The sequence below is a fragment of the Carcharodon carcharias genome, chromosome 12 (assembly GCF_017639515.1).
Source record: "Carcharodon carcharias isolate sCarCar2 chromosome 12, sCarCar2.pri, whole genome shotgun sequence".
NCBI lineage: Eukaryota > Metazoa > Chordata > Chondrichthyes > Lamniformes > Lamnidae > Carcharodon > Carcharodon carcharias.
In genome coordinates, this window is record NC_054478.1 from 40,526,183 (window position 1) to 40,549,154 (window position 22,972).

The 22,972-nt window shown below is 41.6% G+C and overlaps 1 protein-coding gene across 14 annotated transcripts in view; it reads left to right on the top strand.

The window, feature by feature from the left end:
- gtdc1 (glycosyltransferase-like domain containing 1) overlaps nt 1-22,972 on the top strand; it is a 426,961-nt gene that overhangs the window by 236,973 nt on the left and 167,016 nt on the right. The gene's annotated exons all lie outside the window — the stretch shown is intronic.

A 22,972-nucleotide genomic window follows, 5' to 3' on the forward strand; every position in this document is an offset into this window, starting at 1 on the left:
GCCTTACATTGTAATGTTTGTTCAGTGATAAGATGATACATAACTTGTTTCTACCTATTAGGTATCATTGTAATACTTGAAAGGAGCCAGAATGTCACCATAGCAATGTCTAAGTGTAATCTTGGCTCAGTAATATCACTGCTGCTTTTGAGTCAGAAGGTCATGATGGAAGCCCCATTGCAGGGACTTGAGAACATAAACTAAGGTGGGACTTCAGTGCACTGCTGAGATTTATTTTCTAGTGGGGTCTTGCAATATGTGATTTCACCCCGCCACCCCCCCCCCCCAACCCCACCCCACTCACCCTCACCCAAACATTTTAATTTTTAGCATTCGTTTGGTGTAATTTTCAGCATTTTGGCACCTTCTGTAATTCAGCCTTTCAAACTGGCTTATTCTTTTTATTTAGGAAAATATCAACAAGTTATATCTATATGGTGTTTTTGATATAGAAATAATAAACATCTCAAAGTTGCTTCACAGAGCTGTAAGCAGAAAAAATAATTCCAAGCAGAGAAGCTGCTATGAGAATGGGTGACCAGAAGCTTGGTCAAGGAGATGAGTTTTAAGGAGGGTCATAAAAGTCAAGGGGAAGGTAGAGGGACAGAAGGATTTAGGAACACAATATCAGGGCAAGAATGAGGTAGCTGAAAGACATGGCAAGAGATGGTGGGGAAGGGAGGAAATTATAGGGATAGGGAAGAGCAAGGCCACAAAAGAATTAAAACACAAGAATGAACATTTTAATTGAGAGCCAGTGTGAGGATGAGGGTGATAAATGAGCAGAAAGGGAATGTTGGATGTAACAATGCAAGGATAGTAAGGGAAGCCATTGTTGGAGATACACCATTGGATAGCTAAGAATTAAACCAAGTGAAGATATTACCACTGAGGAGAGACTTGAAGGTAAATGCTACGATCAACTGTATTTCATTCTGCAGAGATAGGAGGTGGAGTGGTAGTTCCCTGGACAGACGGGTCAATGGAACAAGTTTCTTCGGGTATTGGAAAAAGTAACGATGGTGGATCTGAAAGAGGGGGCACTTGAGGAGAAGGGACCATTTACAATGTTAGGTAGTGTGGTGAATAAGGAGGGAAGTTAAGTGGTCAGCAGTTTGATGGGAATGATTCAAGATAACAAGAGTTGGTCTCATGGATGAAGTGACCACAGTGCATCAAGGAAGATGGAAGAGAACCTAGAGCAAAACTCAGTTTCAGGGCTTGAGCAGGGAATCCCTGGCAGCAATTTCATTTGGTAGTGAAAGGGAGAAAGCAGCATACGCAGCTGAATTGTCTCAACCTTGGGGACAAAGAAGTCAATGAGTTTCTTGCATTTGTTGTGGAATTGAAGGCAGAGCGGAGAGTTTCTGAGATAGTTGGTAGTGCAGAAAAGAAGTGGGTCTTGGCAGAGTAGAAAGAGGTTGATAAATGAATGGCTAAACCAGAAAAATAATCTAAATTTGTATGCCAAAACCTTTTACAACATGATGATAAATTGCCTTAACCTGCAGTACATTCTATATTTGTAACACAAAACTTAGCTCACTATCATGTCAATCCTGAACTACATGACAGTTGGGGAAATTATCTTAATTAAGGATATGGTGATGAAACAATTTTATAAGTGTATACATATTTTTTAAAAGCTTCAGAAAGCATGAAGGTAACTCAAATAATTAAAGTAAAACCTTAGAACAAAGTTCTGGTGAAGGATCACATAGAAAATGAACCTACCTTCACTGTTTTCAGATGCTCGTCAGCCTCATTGCATTTAAAATGTGCTCTTTGCTTTAACACCTTGAAACACACAAGCCCAGAAATGGATTTTAAATGTCTTTGTATAATTCTTCCACCCACTATTGTAACAGATGGGTTTCCTGTTTGAAATAAGCTGGTTAATGTCTCTTTTGCTTTTAAGTGCAATTGTTGCCAATATCTAGTCCATGCTCCTCTTTCGTTCCTGTCCAAAGGTTTCTTGTACAGGAAATTAGAAAAAAAATTGCACATCAAAATGGTTTTTTAGAATAAGCTAAAGTGCATCTGCAAACAGGCCAATGTTTAACATTACAGGAGTATCCTGAAGTGAAATCCTAAATATGAAAATCATAATGTAATTATTTTAAGTAAACCTCATCATCGGTCTGATGCTGTGCACTATTCTACTTCCAGAGTTAGGCAACTCTGTAAAAGCCAGTTAATAAACATGCATGGGAGTAAACTATTGGAGTATATCTCGGAAAGTTCCTTTTGAGGAGAATAAATGATTTTTAAAGCAGTGTTTTAGCAGCTTATTTGTCATATCTAACATTTTTGAGAACAAAACAAAACATCAACACCTCTGGAATTGTAACTTTCAGAAGCCATCGGCTCATCTTAAAGCTTTTCTTTCACAACCAACAATGGGTGAAAGCTCATTGGTTCTGACAGCCTTCAAGACCACTTTCCAAATGATCCGATTGGTTCGGACAGCATTGAGTTGAGCAGTCAAATAATCTGATTGCTTGGTACTGATAACCTCCAGTCCTAGTGGGAAGAAACAAGACCCCTATGTCTGCCCCAACGTGAAACAGTAAGAAGTTGGCATGTGGGTTGAAATGCTGATTTCAGCTTAAACTACTGTTAGTGGGCATGTATGCTGCAGGGCATAAGTTGAATAGCACTGTGCCACCGTCACAAAACCTCTTGAACATTCTGTGAACTTTATGTTTGCTGCTATTGCATCATTACCTCAACAGCTGTAGCTTCTCCTATCACTACTGCAACACCAACATTTCTTTATTTTAAAATGAGACCGCCAAAATAAATACTAGACTTTACATTTCTTACACTGCGGTCAGTTTTTAAGCCAATTTTTAAAAAGTTATTTGGCACTATTACAGATACAGTGATACACGGACAAGGGCAGCTTAGCTGTGGGTCTTTTTGGCCTCACTTTGCAGTGAAAGAAACCTTATTAATGTAATCAAACATCAGTTAAAACTTATAGAGTCTCTTCAGCCCAGATTTTGCTAGAGCCAGGCACCTTGCAGCATTTGCTATTAGACTTTGTCTCTCACTTTTCAGCCCAAAATTGTTTTGCTCTGTAAATTGTTGGAGGTGCAAGCTAATAATAGCATGGGGAGGGCAATGGGGCATTCGGAACCTTGTTGAGCAACAGAACCAACTGTCTATCTCTTGAACCACTGAGATTTAAGGATTGAGAAAAAAAAACAAATGATGACTGAGAAGGAAACGGGGAATTAGAGTCAAATCATATACAGAGAGAAATAATGTAAGAGAAAGAAAGATTGAGAGACAGAAAGATATAACAGGAAAAAAATGTTTGAATTTAACAAATCTCAAGCAATTTGTTACCTTTAGGAAGAAAAATTGACGTTTTAAATTGTTCCCTTTCTGAGTTGGAGAGGTTGATTGGCATTGCAGGAACATAAATCTCCTCATTCAAAAGATACTTAAACTGTTAAGTAACAGTCCTAACTTTCTGTGATGAACTTAGTATGTAACTAATGATGTTGTAACTTCATGACACTAAGGCAGATGTCGAAGTTGAGCTACTTTCTCAGGGCTAATGGCAGAGGAGCATAAATGTTCAGCAACTGATGGTGATTTGCAATTCATGGGGTATTTCTCCCTTGCTACAAGTTGCTGGATGATTTCCATCACAAATGACATAGTGATTTATTCTTTACAGTGAATGCTATTTGGTGATACCTGGAAATGTTTAAATGGCATGAAAATAACAAAAATCTGTTCAAAATATTTTTGAAAACCCCCAGCGTATATCTGTTCATAGAAGAGAGGTATTAGAAAATAATTTCTGCCCCAGATACTTTCTATCTAATTGCAAACACTTTTTCCTCACATTATATTTTCTTTCTAGGAAAACAGCTATTTGCAGCCGGGGTAGTAATAGGGGTGCTATATTTTGCTTGGGAAAGGATCGACCAGAATTCTTGTCTGCATCACTATCCTGTAGTCAATGTTGCAAGTTTACGAGTGTGGTCATCAGGTTAGGGCCCCAATGACTACTATATCGTAAGATTAATCACTACTTCTAGAAAAGTACTTGTAGAGAATAAAAATTAGAAGAGGCAATGGAAACAAAATGAAAGCAGCAGAACAGCTTTGAAAAGCATTGACCTCAAAAAGTTTGTATTATTGGACCCTCAGTACAGCCAAAGCAGGCAGAAACTAGAGAGTGATTAAAATCCAGCAAGTCAAATTATTTAAATATTAGCACAGCATTAAAGGACAATATTCTCATTTTTATATAAAACCAAAAGGACAGTCATAAATATGTTTGTTTCAGGCAAGACATGATTTTAGTCCAGCCAGAATTTTATTTAAACTTCCGTTAATTCTTAAATGCTTGTGATATGATATGTGGGTTAGTTAGAGACTAAAACTTGCAACTTACTCCTGCTGGAAAAAAAGAACATGTTAGGATGTTTCATAATAGTCAGAAGATTCCTTGTGTGTCCATCTACAGACGATTAGCACAGGCTTCATCTCAGCAACTGCTTTTAAAGTATAGGACTTGGTGACTTGAGTATTAATATTTCTCATTGTGGGACCACTGGCTGTTGTGTTGGGGAACAAAATCACATGTTCAAAGACTCCTGTTGAGAAATCAAAATCCACCTTCAAATGAGACTTCTGGCTTCGGAAGGTAGGAACAAAACGTGCATGAAAAGTGAATTTGCATCCGATTACTTTATTGGTTCCCTCCTCAGAATGTTGCTTATTTCTGTTTTTGTACGAATGTTGGAGTCTGTTAGTTCGAAGTGGAGTAATTGAAATGTGTTGCTTTGAAGTAATTGTTTCCTGTCAGAAAGAAAAATTGGCTGCAACCACAGGCAACCTTGCCATAGAATGCCATCATTTTCAGAGTTTACACTAATCAAATCCAGTAGGAACTTAGGCACATGTTGTAAGTTTTTTTCCTTGTTACTGCAGTGTTTTAAATATGCAAATGTTGATTTTAGGATAAAGTTGCATTTTGGCACAGTGCATTGATGTTCCAAATTGCTATGCCAAAGTGGTGTAGACTCTAACTTACACCTATAATCGGACCCCCCCCCACCCTGCCCCCTGTTCCTGCCCCACCACTCTCCAAAATGCTCATCGTGGCAATAAAAGCTCAGCATGCAACAAGGAGAGTGGATAAACTTGATAATTTGTCATGATGGTGCCTTATTCTTGAACCACCTAGAAATCACTTCAAAAGTGACATTGCTGGAGACCTAGCAGCAGGTTGAATATCTGACTATTCAATTAATTGACAAAATGGCGCATGGGGGAAAGGCTAATACAAAGGCTTATTTAAGGAAGATTCCTTTCCCCCTCCAACCACATTTATAATGCAGCTTTGGAGGATATTGGATAGTGGGAATTTACAGGCTTGATACTCCATCGACTGAATTCTTATGGTAGGTGGGTTTCTTTTTACAATAATCGTGTCTCCTCCAAACCTATTAGCAGTTCAGAGCATCCCCTCCCCCATACTTCAGCCACCTTCTTGACAGTGTTCACTCATTCTGCCACTGTTGAAGTGCGTCTTCTCCCAGCTGTAAAAGAATACATGGATGCCGCTCATTCTTTCCTGTTTGTTTATCTTTCAGGGAGAATATTGGTTTGAAACCTGCGTCTCACAGTAGCAAATGGTACTCCAAATTGTTCAGTGAGTCTCAGCAATGAAGGAGCACCATTTGGTGATGATCTAAAACAGAAAATCCTTGTGTTCTCAAGTACAAAGAGAACAGCACTCTTGAGTTAGTCTGTCTCTGAATATACACTCTACTCCACTTCTTGCTAAAGTGTATCATTTTTAAAAGCCTCAATTCCCTACCCTATTCATTTCTTTAGAAGCCTGTGCCATTGAGTGTGATGACCTAGAGGGTGATGCTGAAAAGCTTTTCACAGTAACATCATAGACTCCCCGACAATGGTAAGGATAGGTTTAGCTGAACTGTATTATTTTGCAGCCCATACTTCCAGTGCACACTTTGGTAGCAAACGACACCTTTGTAAACACAAATCCATTCATTGTTCTTTTAAATGGGTCTGCTTAACCCCTCTTATTCACCGAATCTCCGAGCCCAGCTACTTTAGATGTTCTACTTCTAAATTAAAAATCTCTCATTTTCTCCTATTGTGAATAAAAACAAAGAAAGCCTGTTTAAATTTTGTGTATACAGTAGTTCTGAGTATATTCCTTGGGGAAATGTTTAACTGTAAAATTTCTTCCAAAAGTAGGAGTGGACAAAGTATGAGAGAACTTCAGCAATGTAAAAGATGTTATACTTTGGCGGTAATACAAATCTATCAAGTCACTGAAATTATATTGAAATGTTTCCTTTTTAAAAAAAATCACACATTGACCACCTCTCTCCTTTCCCAGTTCACTCAAGGACACACTCTCTAACTCTCAGCATACTCTTTTTTGGCTGTCTATCCAACAGGCCATATCTGTCGCTGATGGCTTTTTAATGGTTACCTTGGTTCTTTCTGCCCACAATGTCTTAATTCCCAACAACATGTGTATTAGTTTCCACCTGTAGCATTTTCTCTGCTGCATTTCCCACCTTTGCAGTATCAAGTGTGAAGCCATAAGTGCACCTTTCATCATTGGTGTTCAGAATGACAACTCATGTTCTCACTCACACCAATGAATGTACAATTGTCATTCCAGTTCTTGTAAGGCTCCAGTGGATTCCCATGCCCTAAAAAAACTAACTTCAAGATTCTTGTCCTAACCCTCAAATCTCTTCATGGCATTGTCCTCCTCATATCCATAATGTTGATACATGCTGTCAAAAGTCAGAGTTAATTTAAGGAGCTCAGTGGGAGATATTGGCCAAACACAAGGGTTGGAATTGTCCCAAATTTGCACTAAGTGCAGTAGCGGGCAGTAAGTCGCAATGGTGGCTTTTCTTGTTGTATCATCTCAAACACACCGCACTAATTATGCATTCCTGGGAAACACGCCATTTCCATGAAGGGCGGGCTCTCATTCGCCTGCTACGCCAATAACTTGCTGCTGCATCAGGCCGGGTACCATATTTAAAGCCCAGCTGCGCACAGATCTCTCTGCTCTCAGCCCACAACTGCCGCATGGAAGACATGTCCCCGAAAGGCAAGAGGACTGAGCCCCCAGGCATCTCTCAAGTGCCTTTTGAATGTAGTGGAAGCCTGCTGTAACGTCTTCTACCGCACTCTGGCCTCAGGATGAGCAGCTGCTTCACCAATCCTGCACTGGAGACGGTGGCAGCGGTGATCAGCAAAATGCCCTGCAGAAGAGGACAGCCACCCAGTACCACTACAGGATGAATGGTCTCATCTGTTCTGCTGAGTCACTGTTCTCATCACTCTTAACTCACATTTCTAACCCCGTCACACATCCACAGGGATCTCACACCTCAAGGGACAATACCACTAACTCTCACACACACCCTCAAATCTCCATCAGGCTCATATCCTCTGGAGCTCGTGTCCACATCCCGTCCATGGCTCTGCTCAGCACACAAACATTCCGTGCAGTGCCACACATGCTGCTCACACACTCTCCATCTATTTCCATGCAGGAGAAGCCTGCTCACATCAGCAGGGAGAGGCCCCAGATGGAGTAGCCCACATTAGGCCCCTCACTCACTTTGAGGAGCGTGTCTTCGCGCTGACTGGTGAGGATGTGGACCCTGCCTGTGGTGACAGTGAGAGGTTGGTGGCGAACACCCACATGAGGATCCTGCACCACATCATCCCTCTCTCAATGCAACTGTGAGTGCTCTGTCTCCTTTTGATTCTGCTGCCATGCACTAATAATCTCTACTTTGGTTCACTGGGAGCTCTGCCAAGTGACCGACACCCTCAGCCAGCCAGTCCCTCAGCTCCATCCATGTCCTTGCCTTTAGCCAAGCCGACACCTCCTCCACTGAAGAACTGGAGATAAGCAACCTGGAAGACCCATCACAGCACTTACCCACACCTTCCACCAGCGCAGAGACACACACCTTGGTGGGACCTAGATCTAGAGCAGGCTCGGGTTCATAATCTGGAGGTCACCGCATGGACACGTATCTGCAACTGAAGGAGGTAGGCTCAGTCAAGCTCCCCAGCACTCAGAGGACTGCTGGAGAAGAGGCATCTGTGAGGACCAACTCAGATGATGAACCTCTGAGTTAGGCCTTCCAACTCATCGTGGAGAGTCAGCAGGCAAGGGAACATTATGCAGAGCTGTTGGAAGCCCTCAACAGAGTGGCTCACAAGTCAGAGGAGTGCATCTGCTTGTTCTCTGATGAAGTGGTGCCCACATGTGCGTGAATGGAGGCCTCATGGGGAGGATGACGGATGCCATGGAGACTATGGTCCAGCAGAACGCGGAGATGCGCGCAGACCTGCACTCCATCGTAGGAGCCATGGGTGAGTTCCTGCAGTGGCAAAATGAGAGGGAAATGAGGCACCTCAACGTCCCTCCAGGTGCTCCTTCCCCTCAATGAGTCAGGCCAGAGCCCCTAGGCATCCGAAGGGTGGAGGGGGAGCAGCAGGTGGACACTCCTTCTGAGTCCCCTTTGTCTGTGAACTGCCCAACCTTGTCCTCTGTCACTGCAGAGGAAGCAGCCAGCCCATGAGTGATTCTGAAGGACAAAGTGTATGTGTGGCAGGGCCTTTCTGAGCCTCATGCAACCATTCTCCCACGCACACAGATCCTTCCCGTATCACACTCATCTCAATGTCCTGTGCATTTTCAATGCTGCTTGCTGGGGTTCACTTTCAGTTGTCCATCTGAGCTGACATGCATCTCTGCCCACCCACTGATCACACTCCCATGCAGCATCTCATCTCGCCCACCACGACTCTTGTTTCACTTTCGATTTGCACAGTATGGTGCTGATTCATTTTTACTTTCACTCCCTTGCCCTTTCCTCTTCCCCAGTCACCCATTTCCTTTCCCCCATTGTAGTTGGCCCCCTGGCATTACCTTTTACCTCCCCTTCGTGACCTATCAGCCACAACCCTTTTCCTTCGGGGATGTCCTGGTGAACGTGCATGTTCCCTTCCATCCCAAAAATCCCACCCCCATCCCCATTCACCTCCCCAACATCTTCCCTCCCACTCCCAGGGTCCCCTGTCTGCCACCGAACCGCACCAGCCACCCTTGCCATTTCTTCTACTGCTACCATCGAACCCTCACCCTGCCACCCTACCGCCTCACTCTGCCCTCGGTCATTCTCACCATTTCCTCATATCACTCCCACCCTCAGTTCACTCCCCAGGAGGCAGTCATGGACCTATCAGACCCCCTTCCTTAAACGTTCACCTGGATGTCCCCCCTCTCCGGACCCCATCCACCCTCCGGAATACCTCCCATCTCCGGAACCCTTCCCCCACCCCGGAACCCCTTCCCACCTCTGGAACCCATCCCCCTCTTAGTCCTCCCATCCACCACCAGACACCCCCCGCAGCCCCCCGCTTAGTCCCTTCCCTTTTCTGATTCCCTCAGACAACCTTACTGCTTCCGCCACTCTTAGTCCTTCCCCCTCCCGACTCCTTCCTCCAGCCTTACCTCTTCCTCCAGCCTCACTCCTTCCTCGAGCTTTACTCTTCTCTTCCTGACTCCTTCCTCCACCCTTACTATCTCTGCACTCCTTCCTCTCCTTAGACTCCTTCCCCTCTCTGCACTCCCCACTCCGAACTCCTTCCCTTACACTTTCCACCCCCCTTACACCTACCTCTCCCGTTGCCGTCAAATCCCCCTGCACTCCCTCCCACCTCCAACCTTCCCCCCTCCCCAAACACCTTTATTCCCCCCTTTCCAACCTCATCCCCGACACCTTCATTCCCCCCTTCCAACATCATCACCCCCCCCGACACTTCCTCCTTTCTCAGTCGATCCTATACCCTTCTCTCCTACCACCTCAACCATCATCCCCTGTGAGAATCAATGGTGACTTTCCAACTTCCCTGAGCTGCCTTGAAGCAGAGCCGCACCCATGAGAATCCACTCAGTTTGCCAAGGATGTTCCTCCAGGATCCCGTTGCTGTTGGGCTTCAGCATCTCCTGCTTCTCGGATATCTGCGATGTGAGCAACACCCACCTGAAGTCCCAACTTCTGCATGTCACAGTTGTCAAGATGCGTTCTGCACCAGTGTGTTTTCCTGCCAACGTGGGCGGATGAACCAGCGGGCAGGCATGAGTCCAGCAGTTTGGCCTTATAATGATGTGCAGATATATTACAAAGAGGTTCCCGATGTCCGATGGCAGGGGGACACGTCTCACCATCGGCGGGCAGAGCGAGCGATCACAAACTGGTTTCATGATGTCGTGGAACTGAATTTTGGCCTTCTCGCCATATTGTCTGCTCATGCCACTAAACATGCCCGTGCCTGCGGGCAGGGACAATTCCGCCCAAGCATTAGAATAGCTTGTTATGAAATTTTCACTACCGTATTGGTGTGCTGTAGAATGAATATTGACAATTAATTTATTCAATTATGTTTGTGATTTTTTAAAATTTAGATGAAAGCAGTAAATTTGTTTGATGTTATCAAACTCCTGATCATGACCAATGGTCTTGTATTATTATCTGAATTTCCTAAATCACCAGACAGAGAAATGCTCTTTCGAACAACAAAGCTAAACATTTCTTTAAAGGATTGCACAAATATTGCATTTTGGTTAATATTTTCAAACAGTTTTTTTTCTTTTTGGTGCTTGTTCTATAGCTTCTTCAGGGAGTTCTGAGGAGTCCAAAATGGGAATCAGAAAAATGGGCTTTTGAAAAAGAGTATGCAGAATGGAGCAGTGAATACTGTTGAAATATAAATGCCCCCCAGACATACTCTCATTACAAGCAATCAAATGAACACAGATTTGGAAAATGATACAGGCTGTTATGCAATCTCCAGAAACTTTCATCTGAAATCCTAATTTATATTGAAAGTGAATGACTGAAATATTCTCTTGTATCCACCCTGACTGTGCTGTTTTCATTCTATATTCAAGTTGAAATATAAGAACAATGGAATACTTCAACTCAGAAAGTAAATAGTTTGCTCTAACCTGAAAGATAGAATTTTCCACAGTATCTATTTTGTTTTTTAAAAAAAAGCTTGTCACTTATTTTGAGCTAGGTAAAATGTTTCTTTTCCACTATGTTCTCATGTTTATGAATTGGCCTGGTTATTGTATTAAATGAATTATGGTGTGGATAGGAGAGCTGGCTGTGAATTCCACTTGGGCTTTTCCTGGATAAAGAGTTACTGATCTTGGCTGGAGTGTATGGTACTGGGCCAAAGAAATGAAAATGGAGAAGGAAAGAACCATCCCATAGAGACCTTGCAATGAAGCTTGAGGGCAGGACATATAGCGTACTTGGTTATTAGTGAATATGCCCAAGCAAAAACATCAGCTTACGTGTTATTTATTCATCAATTTTTATGAGACTATGCTAGCTTCCCTCATGAAAGGCTCTTCCCCTGATTTCCCCTCCCTCCACTGCAAGGAAATGCCTGGCCCCCTTTTGCCACAACCTCAATATGACATGATGCAGATTAGGAGCTCCATGGCTTAGAGATTTGGTCTATATTTACTACATGGGTCTGAGATATTGGACTGTCATAAAATTGTTCACAATGTAAGTCAATGCTCAGGTTGATTCTCATAGCTCTATTGTAGAAAAGAAATGCATTTATATAGTGTTTTATCACATCCTTGGGTTTTCAAAGTGCTTCACATTGAATACACAAGGGAAGTCACTGTTGTTTTGGCTCCCAGGCCTAGTATAATCTGTGTTACAGGATAGAAAGTTGGGAACGGAAAGAAAAAGATACATTTGATGTAGATGAAAAATAATATCATTTAATGAAATAAAACATTATTCTTTTTACCTTCAGAGATTTAGATTAATGTTTTTATCTGTTGCAAAAATAGAAAATTTAATGTTTCTGTTGCTTGGGTCGTGGGAGTCCAATGTTATGTGCAGGGACCTGGCATTTAAATTGCTACAGATGGCTCTCTTATCTCATCAGCTGATTTCTAGACCCACATGTTAGCGGGTCTGTGATACTATTGGGATAACAGAGCCTGATTTATTTACACTATGTAGTGGAGCCAACAGAGGGAGGTCAGGACTCCTTCCATCAGTTGCACTGATGTGGCATTAAAGCACCTTAAGACTGTTTGGACTGGTTTCCTTTAAAGGTACACCAGGTCTGATTTGACAATATATGTTTTAAGCTTTATAATGTTTAAAACTGATCCATACATTATTTTTAAAAAATTCATGTAGCTCAGTTGTAGTGGAATAGAACTTCTGCTATCGAGCAAAATTGGACACTTTCAGTGCGAGTGGGCTGAACAAATTGCAATTGCTTGTTTCTGCTTTACCCATACCCTGACCTCAAGCATCCTTCAATGCACGGGGCACTAAGCAATGTGATCGAAATATTACTGAGCCTATTGTTCCAGTTGACGAGGAGAGAGGCTAGTCCAGAACATTTAAATTAAAAAAATAATAATTAATTTGCAACATGCCAGAGGATTTGATATTAAATAAATAAATATAAAATTGAGATGCTCTACTCCTTTAAAACATTTACTTGGAATGGTACAAAATGTTTCCTGGATGTCATGAGTTTTCTGTTCAAAGTAAGTCAGCATGTTATTCAGTCATTGTCATCTCATATCTCAGTGCTGTTCTCTGAAGTGCATACAGAGCAGTTCCAATTCAGTGGAAACTTGAGCATAAAGTGTGTATATATTGTCCAGCAGGTTACACATCAAACTACCTTCTGTGACAACTAAACAAAAATTCATACTACAGCCAAACTAGACTCCTGTGCCATCACAGTTTGCATTTGCAAAAGTTAACAATTAAACATACTTCATTGTTGTAGATTTTGTTTTGATAGGAAGTTTTATGCTTCACGAAGTGTTGAGAAAATTCAGAATTAATACTATAAAAGTAAATTGTTTTTAACTTTTATTACAAGACAAATCTTAAAGAAAAATCCAATTTTTACTAGTGAGATGTTGAGTATTATATTACTTTTATTAAGAATGCTGAAGGATGCAGATAAAGCATAACTAGTAGCACTAGAGTAGATAGGATTTCTGTTTACTGTAGGAACCAGCACATTTGAAATAGAGCATAATGACTACCTGGGAGTGATTACAAACCAGTAATCCAAGCAAGAGTTTCAAATTAAACCATAAGGGTGAAGCTCAAATGATTTATAAGTCATTTGAATCCTGAGACTAGATTATCTCTTTCAAATTGCTCCTTGGCATCTGTTGGTATATGGTTTTAATTTCAGGTGTTGGGATTTTTTTTTACTCAGTTTTGGTGCTCATCAGCCTTGGCAACAGTACCTGTCGCAGTGCTGCGTGTTCTTGAAGCATAATCGTACAAAACAGTTACTAAATCTGACATTCTTTCCTAGGTTTTTTACTGTCAATTTACAGTGGGTGACTAGAACATTCTATGATGTGTGCTGTATTTAATTATGAGCAAAAATAATTTTGCTAGATCTGCCCTAAATCTATATTAATTATAGACCGGCTTTTAATAAACTGATTTGGGTAAAGTGTACCCAGTAGACGTTGGCTTCTTTTGATATCTATATGTGGAGGTTTCCTCCATAAGGCATTTTGTTCTTGTTGCATTCTCCTGTGTAATACTGGGCTCTATATATACAAGTTTATAGTTAACACTGTATTTCAGGAGCCTGACTACTTGTATATAAATGATGAAAGGATGCCTGAGAATGCCTCTGTAGGAATATTGGCAGGCATCTGTATGTACCCAGGAGCACTTTCATGAGTAAAGAAATATTCAAAGCATAGTTTCAGACAGAATGTGATCAGATTCAGTTTATTTGCACTTACAATATAAATTCACATTAATTTGAATCAGAAACTAATGCGGGACCTATTGCATGAACAAGTCTAATTTAGTTTATGGATGGTGTTTTTATTTATAGTACTGAAATCGCCACAGTGCAACTACTGACTAGTTAAAGCTTTAAGGATTGGAAAGCTTACTGTGAGCAAGTTATCGGCAGCTGAACTTTTTTTTAAGCTATGGAGAGGGGAGGAATAGTTGGGAGTTAGGTATATTGTAAAGATGAGCCCAGTGGCTGGCTGTTGCTTAATACTGCAGGGAATTTTAAAAAAATTGCTTTTCTCCAGTGTTGGCAATCTTTTGTTCTTATGAATGGCTCGATTTTAACTGGAGGTGTAGATTGGGGACACAAGGTTTGAAGCAAAAGTCCATTAGTCCACGTCCTGATGTTAAGCCCTACCCAAGGATGACACTGAAGTCAACGGGAGGAAGGGGAAAATTTGGACTCACCGAAACAGGCCCCAGCAAAGTAAACCAGGAAGGGGAGGTGTGGGGCAGGGGATCATTGGAAGGCCAGGAATGATCTAAATGGCGGCAGAGCTGGTGAAGTGGGAGAAGCCTAAGGAGGGACAGGTAAAAAAATCTCTTGGCCCAAAGGAACTTGAAACAATTATTTTTAAAAGAAAAAAAAAATTCTGAGCCTTTCTCATCGTGAAGCTGGCTTGTGTCAGCTTTTTGTGTCAAATCCAGGCCTTATGCTGTCCCGCAGTTAAAATGGGGTGTCTGTTTGAATTATACCATCAGACTGCATCTTCACCATTTAAGTTATGCCCCTGCTTGTCTGGAGCAACCCCTTTTCTGGAAAGTGTTCACCAATTTAAATAAAGACCATCATAAGTGTTTTGAAATGATGGGGGAAATTTCCGAACACAATTTGAACTCTTTAACCACGCTATTTACTCTTGGTGGGCAGTTTTAAATCCGCCTAAACTTTAAATTCCTTAAAATAATGAGTGGGAAGATACAATGTTCATCTTAAGGTAAGCTGGCCTGAACTGCGTAATGTCATTTTCTTCATGCTGCCTCCAAAAAATCCACTACTTTTCTGGCAAGTGCTAGCCCAGCCTGCAATATACCAGTTGTAGCAAGACTTCCTCCAACAGGTGCTCTCATGTCATGTTTCCCACTTGGCTTTTGAGAGTTGGTAGCACTTTTATCTCTGTGGCAGTAGGTTATTGGTTTAAGCTGTATTTTAAGAATTGAGTGCATAATCTAGGCTTAAACTTCAGTGCAGCACTGAAGGAGTGCTGCATTTCTGGAGCTGTCACTCTTGAGATGAGATGTTAATGTTTAGTCCCATCTGCCTGATTAGACAGATGTTTAAGATCTCAAGTTATAATTCATTGTACCTCCAAGTGTCTGAGCCAATATCCCTTCCTCAATCATCACCAGCAAAAATAGATTAACAGAGAATTCATCTTGTTGCAATCTGTGGAATCTTGCTGTGTGCAAAATGACTGCTGTCTATGCTCATTGTATGTGAAGTGCTTTGGGACACCCTAAGATGTATGATAAAGTCTGAAATAAATATTCTTCATCCCAGTTGTAGGCACATAACCATTTTTGTTTTTTTGGATATTATATATAGTATCCTGAGCTTTATTAATAGGGGCATAGAGTACAAGAGCAAGGAGGTTATGCTGAATTTATATAAGACACTCGTTAGACTTCAGCTGGAGTATTTTGTACAGTTCTGGGCGCCATATTATAGGAAGGATGTGAACACATTGGAAAGAGTGTAGGAGAGGTTTACAAGAATGGTTAAAGGGATGAGGAACTTGAGTTATGAAGATAGATTGGAGACGTTGGGACTGTTCTCTTTGGAGAGAAGAAGGCTAAGAGGAGATTTGATAGAGATGCTCAAAATCATGACAGAGTAGATAGAAGTTGTTCCTACTCGTAAAAGGACCGAGATTGAGAGGGCACAGATTTAAAGTGATTTGCAAAAGAAGCAAGTGTGACGTGAGAAAAAACTTTTTTACACAATGAGTGGTTCAGGTCTGTAGTGCGCTGCCTGGAAGTGTGGCGGAGGCAGGTTGAATCAAGGCATTCAAGAGGGCATTAGATGATTATTTGAATAGAAACAATGTGCAGGGGTATGGAGAAAAGGCAGGGTAATGGCATTACGTTAGTAATGCTCGTTTGGAGAGCTGGTGCAGACACAGTGGGCTGAATGGCCTCCTTCTGTGCCATTAAAATTCTGTGATTCTATAATTTGAGCTATCTCCTATATTAACAGATTATTTTGTAGATCCAGGATGCAGGATAATTGATCCAGTTCAACTTGCTCCCCCTTGCTTGTAAATGATAGTTTGCTGGCATGGGCAGTATAATGAGTGTAAGGAGTCAATAGCAGCCCTTTAAGAATCCCTTCGTCAGTGCTGTTGTTCATCACTTTCAGACCAATTCTGCAAATTAAAATTCAACCAACTGGTTATCTTAGTGAACATGAGCCTGTTTTTTTTTTCTTTTTTAAATAGATGGATCAGTGTATAGATTACTGAAAGTAAAGTTTAAAAGATGAATAAACAAAAATGATTAGAGGGAAAAAAATTGCAGGAAATCCCACTGTTTTTAATTATAGCCAGCCCTTTATTTTTAATATGAATTTGTAGAATTTCTTATTCATGGATGTTGTTTAATGCTGCATATCCCCCACAATTAGAGATTTTAAAACAGAGCACCACTTCCCATTAATAAGTGGATCGGAAACGGAGCCCCTGGATTGGATGGCATTCTGCTGCAGAGATATTAACTTCTAAAGTCTGTTAAACATGGAGACTTTTCCACAATTGTTTCAAAGTTGATGTAGCTGATTTTTGATAATCTCAATGCAGCCAAGTGGAATCATACCAGGATTTCCCGCTCCCGGCTGAACTTAATTGTGAGTGCTGTTGAACTTACTGTGAATAAAAATGTCAGTTTATGAAGATGTAACAGAAAATTTAAAAATATGTATTGATGGGCATTCCTCCGTAAATGCTTATATTACTGATGGGGGTATCCACAGCAGTCAGTTCTCTAAACGCTGGTAAACTCTGAAGGACACCATTTCCTTCAGAGTCATTCAAAGCATTGTGTTATATAGTAAACTGCATAAAGCCTATCTAAATGAGTGCAGCCTTGCGGAGGTAGAGTGACTTGAATTATATATGGCCATGTAAATAAGCACCCTGAAATTTAACTTTGCATTGACCTTACTGAGATTTGAGATATGAAAGAATGACTTCATTGCATGTCTAGTCTGCAGCCTGGAAGGAGAATGACTCTGGAGTATAAATCCTTTGTGTTTATACTGTCACAGTGTATGCAGATTTTTACTACAAACTGCATAGTCACTCTGTAAACACAACAATGTGCCAATGGAATCACTAGAAGGAAGATAGATCTGTTTGTTTTTTTACACTTGAAGTATACATGAAATAAACTGTCCTCTACTTAATCACCACCTAGTTTTACTGCATTTGCATATATTTGCATATTAATTGGACTCCAGATTAGAATTGGTTTTGTAATTTTAATTAAGTGTTCACAAAGGTAAATGATTAAAAATGTTGAAAACATATTCAGACATAAATATCAGCAAGCCTTGTTTGATATTTCGCAAAACCAATCAGTTTGGAAAATTTCTTTTTTATGATAATTATTTTTTTATCATTTTAACAGATTGTAGAGAAGTAGAACCATTAAGCATTAATTATTTTATTTTCTAATAATTTTCATGCTGAAGAGCACTTCACAACAACAAGGATTTATGTTAACTGAATGTTACAGTTATGGATAAACATATTTATACCTAAATGCAACAGTTTTCTATTTTGTCAAAAATATTCTTCAAAATAATTATTTAACTTTTGAACAAAGGATTTTTAATTCCACACAAGCACTTGACAGTTGGCTGCTTGATCAGACTCCAAAGGGAGGCTGGTAGAAGTGATAGAATGTAAACTCGCCACATCAACTTAAGCAATACCGTAGATGTCAGCGCATAAGTCTACCTTTGAAGCCTTGAAAATCCCTCCAAAAAAGGGGTTTGACTCATATACCGAGTATAAAAGTGAACCACTGTTGTGGGTGAATGTGGTCGCCATTTTGGAATGTGAGAAAATAACAACAATAATTCATACTAAATTAATGTGACATGGTTTATTAACAAATTAACTGTAAAAAGATACTTTTAACCACAATTAAAGTGTTTTAAAACCCATCAAATTCATTGTCATCAGCACATGATGCAAAGAGTGGACATGTTTTAAACCCTGGTGTATCTTCGCAACACAGCCCTTTTTGCCTGGTTATCTATGTGTCAGGTCAATTTATACACTAATCCATGGTACAGTCTGGTCTGTGTTGGTGTTTCTCCTCTTCATGGACCACAATGAGTATTAACTTTATTATTTTACATACCTGTCAATGCTAAGGTGACAGTAATGCTAGGCTGGATTTAATGCAGCCTGTTATAGCAGGAAACATGACATCTGGGCCCACTTAATCATGGGATTAAGCTAGTCCTCTGGTAGTAGCAAAACTTCTCCCAATTAACTCCGAAGGAGGAAGGGGCTGATGCGGGATTCTCAGCTGCTGGCAGTAGAATGTCAACTAGACTAAACAATGAGCAAATTGCCACCCATTCTTCCTGCACCCACCACGACTTAGTAGTGGCTCAGGGATGAAATGAGGGCTGCATGGCATTTCCACACCCTTGGAAGCCTGCCCAGCAAACCCTGTTGGGTTTCCCAGCAGTCTTGGGGTGGGGGGAGGGGGTCAACAGACACTCTGCCAGATTGAGGGCATTGGGTGAGAGGGTGGCCACTGAAAGCCAGCCCCCCTGCCCTTGTCTCCAACCACCCCCACCCGCAACCCCCCCCCCCCCCCCCCCCACCCAGATCTCCATCCCGATCTCCACCCAGAAATCCCCATCCCCAATCCCCATCAAGAGCCAGCAGCTCTTGGCGGGCAGGACCTCCACCGCTGGGGTCCTCAATTGTGGGGAGCCTGGGGATCACCGCTTAAGTGCCTTAGAGGCAGTTGATTCTGTCAGCGCCCCCCCCCCCACCTCAAAACTATTGGGGTTTCCCCACTAGTTCTCTGACCAATGGGGTGATACCTCCGTCAGCCCAACCCCAACTGAATCCCGGCCACATATGGAGATATAGCCATGAAACGTCATGGCTGGATTTATGCCCCTGCATTATAAGCTGTCCTGATGCTGTGTTGAGCGCTAGGCAAATATTCAGATGTGAACACAAACCAGAATATAGATTTTGCAGACAAATTCTCCTTCTCATCCCATGTATTGCATCTGTACATCTTTCTCCTAAATGTGCTACAGAAGCTTAAGGAAAACTTCTACTGAAACTGTTTTTGAAATTAGGAGACATACTGGATAAGTGCAAATCTGATAACAGGACTGAAGATTCAAGATAACAATAAATACTGGAAACACATAACCAATCAACATTTGTAGGAGAAAGATAGGTTAATATTTTGAGTGTTAGAAAGATCGCAGTAAAATATTTAAGCAAAACATTTAATCCATCTGGTAAAACATTTAATCTATCTTTCTCATTCAACATTGAGCTACTGTGAATTTCTTGCATTTTCTGAACCTTTTTCAGCATTTGTCATTTACCTTTCATCTCTAAAGCTCAATAGGTTGCTTATAGGTAGCAGAAAGAGTGCATCAGTACTGCCAGATCATCTCAAGACTTCCTTATTTCTAGAACAAAGAAAAGAGGATAAATATGCCTAATACCAGCTGAAATATTTATTATTATTTAGGAAATGAGTAACACATAATTAAGAATAGGAAGTAAAATTAACATCGACTTTGAGTGTAGAATCTGGTTATATGGCAATGGAACCTCTATATTGCCTAGCATTAAAATATGAAAAATGCTTTGGGTATTAGAAAGTCCGGATGCCTTCCCCCACAACCCCAGGATAACATAGCATAAGATCAGATTCAAACTGATTGATAAGGCTAAAGAAGGACATGACAAAGAAGGACATAAATTTGAGGTGAGAAAAACCCAACTGACTCATTAAGTCCATCCTCAAGGATGGAAGTCCTCAGTGTCACAGATGCCAGTATTCAGCCAATTCGATTCACTCCATGTGATGTCAAGAAACAACTGATGGTCCAGAATACTGCAAAGGCTATGCACCCTTACAATATTCTGGCAATAGTACTGAAGTCGTGTGCTCCAGAACTTGCTGCACCCCTAGCCAAGCTGTTCCAGTGCAGCTAGAACAGTGGCATCTACCCAGCACTGTGGAAAATTGCCCATGTATGTCCTGCACACAAAAAACAGTTCAAATCCAACCTGGCCAATTATTGCACCATCAGTCTACTCTTGATCATCAGTAAAGTGATGGAAGGCGTCATCAACCTTGCTATCAATGGCACTTGCTTAGCACTAACCCACTTACTGCCGCACACTTTGGGTTCCACCAGGGTCACTCAGCTTCTAACCACATTACAGCCTTGTTTCAAACATGGACGAAAGACCTGAACTCCAGAGGTGAGGCGAAGTGACTGCCCTTGACACCAAGGCAGCAGTTGACCAAGTGTGGCATCAAGGAGCCCTAGCAAAACTGGAGTCAGTGGGAATCAGAGGAAAATTCTCCGCACAAAGGAAGATGGTTGTGGTTGTCGGAGGTCAGTCATCTCAGTTCTGGGACATCACTGCAGGCGTTCCTCAGGGTAGTATCCTTGGCCCAATCATCTTCAGCTGCTTCAACAATGACCTGCCTTCCATCATAAGGTCAGAAGTGGGAATGTTCGCTGATGATTGCACAATGTTCAGCACCATTCATGACTCCTCAGATACTGAAGCAGTCCATGTCCAAATGCAGCAAGACCTGGACAATATCCAGGCTTAGGCTGACAAGTGGCAAGTAACATTCGCACCACACAAGTGCCAGGCAATGATCATCTCCATCAAGAGAAAATCTAACCATTGCCCCTTGACATTCAATAGCATTACCATTGCTGAATCCTCCACTATCAACATCTTGGGGGTTACCATTAACCAGAAACTGAACTGGAACTAGCCATATAAATGCTGTGGCTACAGGAGCAGGTCAGAGGCTAGGAATCCTGCAGTGAATAACTCCCCTCCTGATCCCCAGAGCCTGTCCACCATCTATAAAGCACAAGTCAGGAGTGTGATGGAATACTCTTCACTTGCCTGGATGAGTGCAGTTCCAAGCCTGACACCATCCAGGACAAAGCGGCCCACTTGATTGGCACCCCTTCCTCAAACATTCACTCCCTCCACCACCGACGGACAGTGGCAGCAGTGTGTACCATCTACAAGATGCACTGGAACTCACCAAGCCTCCTTAGAGGCTTCCAAACCCAAGAATACTACCACCTAGAGGGACAAGAGCAGCAAACACAGGGGAACACCACCACCTGGAAGTTCCCCTCCAAGCCACTCTACTACTGACTTGGAAATACATTGCTGTTCCTTCACTGTCGCTGGGTCAAAATTCTGGAACTCCTTCCCTAACAGCACTGTACCTACACCACAGGGATTTCAGCAGTTCAGGAAGGCAGCTCACCACCACCTTCTCATGGGCAATAGAGATGGGCAATAAATGCTGGCCTAGCCAGCGACATCCACATTCCGTAAATGAGTAAAGTAACGATTAAATTTCTGGTCAATAGATCACAATGTGTCTGTTTTGTATTTTGAAGTATTTTGCTGTGTGCCGTGCAATAGAGTGGAGGGTAGCAGCAGTGCAGGGAATTGCAGTAATGCTGATCCCATGGGTCAGATGGACTAAAGAACAAATTAAGCTAGGGACTTATTTGAGTATGCCAAGACAACAAGAGAAATGGGCATAATTTTAGCTTTAAGAGAAAATTTAGATACGAGTATTTCTTGGATATTGGCCTGGATTTTCATTCACGAGATGGGTGCACAGAGTCCAGAAAATTCCCAGCTTGGCACGTCTGCCTTAGATGAAACAGTCCTGAATGAGTGGATTTTCTTTTCCTTCCGGGGGTTGGTGGGGAGGTCCATATTAAAGTCCAGCCTGCCATCCCCTGAAAGGTTCAAAGGCAGTCACAAGGACTGCCAAGTGCCAAGACGGCCTAGTTAAAAGGCCTGTCTCTGTGCTCTGGGACTTTGTCCCAGTTGTAATAAAAGTAGTTCGACCCTCACATCACCTCATCAGCCCCCAACCACCCTCCATGGTCTCTCATACCCTCCATGACAATCTATGCCGCTTTACACCTCATGGCTCATATAGCCTCTATGCCAACTTAGTGCCAACTCATGCCAACCCAATACCCCAGACCATCATTCCCCTTATAGCCCCATGCCGACTTATGCCAACCCATGCCCCCACTTTCCTTTGCCTTTACCCTCCATGCCAATTCACCCAGTATCCACCAGAGCTCACGAGCCATGCTGAAATTAAATAAAGTTCTAAGTATTTATTGTGGACTTCAATATTTAAAAAAAAACTCTCATTGATAAAAGCCCAATCAATAAGTTTAAATTCCTTCAAATTCCTGATTCCTTATAGAAAGAAACATTTGTATTAATACCCCCAAATCAAAGACAGCTATTCCTTAATAACCTCTTAGAGCTGTAAATCAAACAGTGAACTAATAGCCCCCCACCCCCGCCACCACCACTGTGATAACGATAGGTTGTGGAAGCAATCAAACAGCATTGTAATGATAACCCTCAGGCTTATGCCAACATACAACTATTGAAATTGCAAACACTATTATTTTTCAATTCAGCAGGCTTTTTTTCCCAAAATTTAATGAGAAGAAGATTTAAATATCTTGACAGTTTGACTGTTCCATACACCTTATCCACCTTCTATGCACATTCATGTCTACTCTTAAAAATCGTAAGTCACACTGCAGGAAACGGACTTCGCTCCAATGAAAATGTACTCTATTTGAATTCACCACTGAGAGTGGGTCAGAGGGATTTAGGTGTCCTAGAGTGTGGATCGTAAAAGGCTAGTATGGAGGTACATCAAGTAATTAGGAAAGCTAACAGAATGTTGTTTATTGCAAGGGGAATTGAATATAAAAGTAG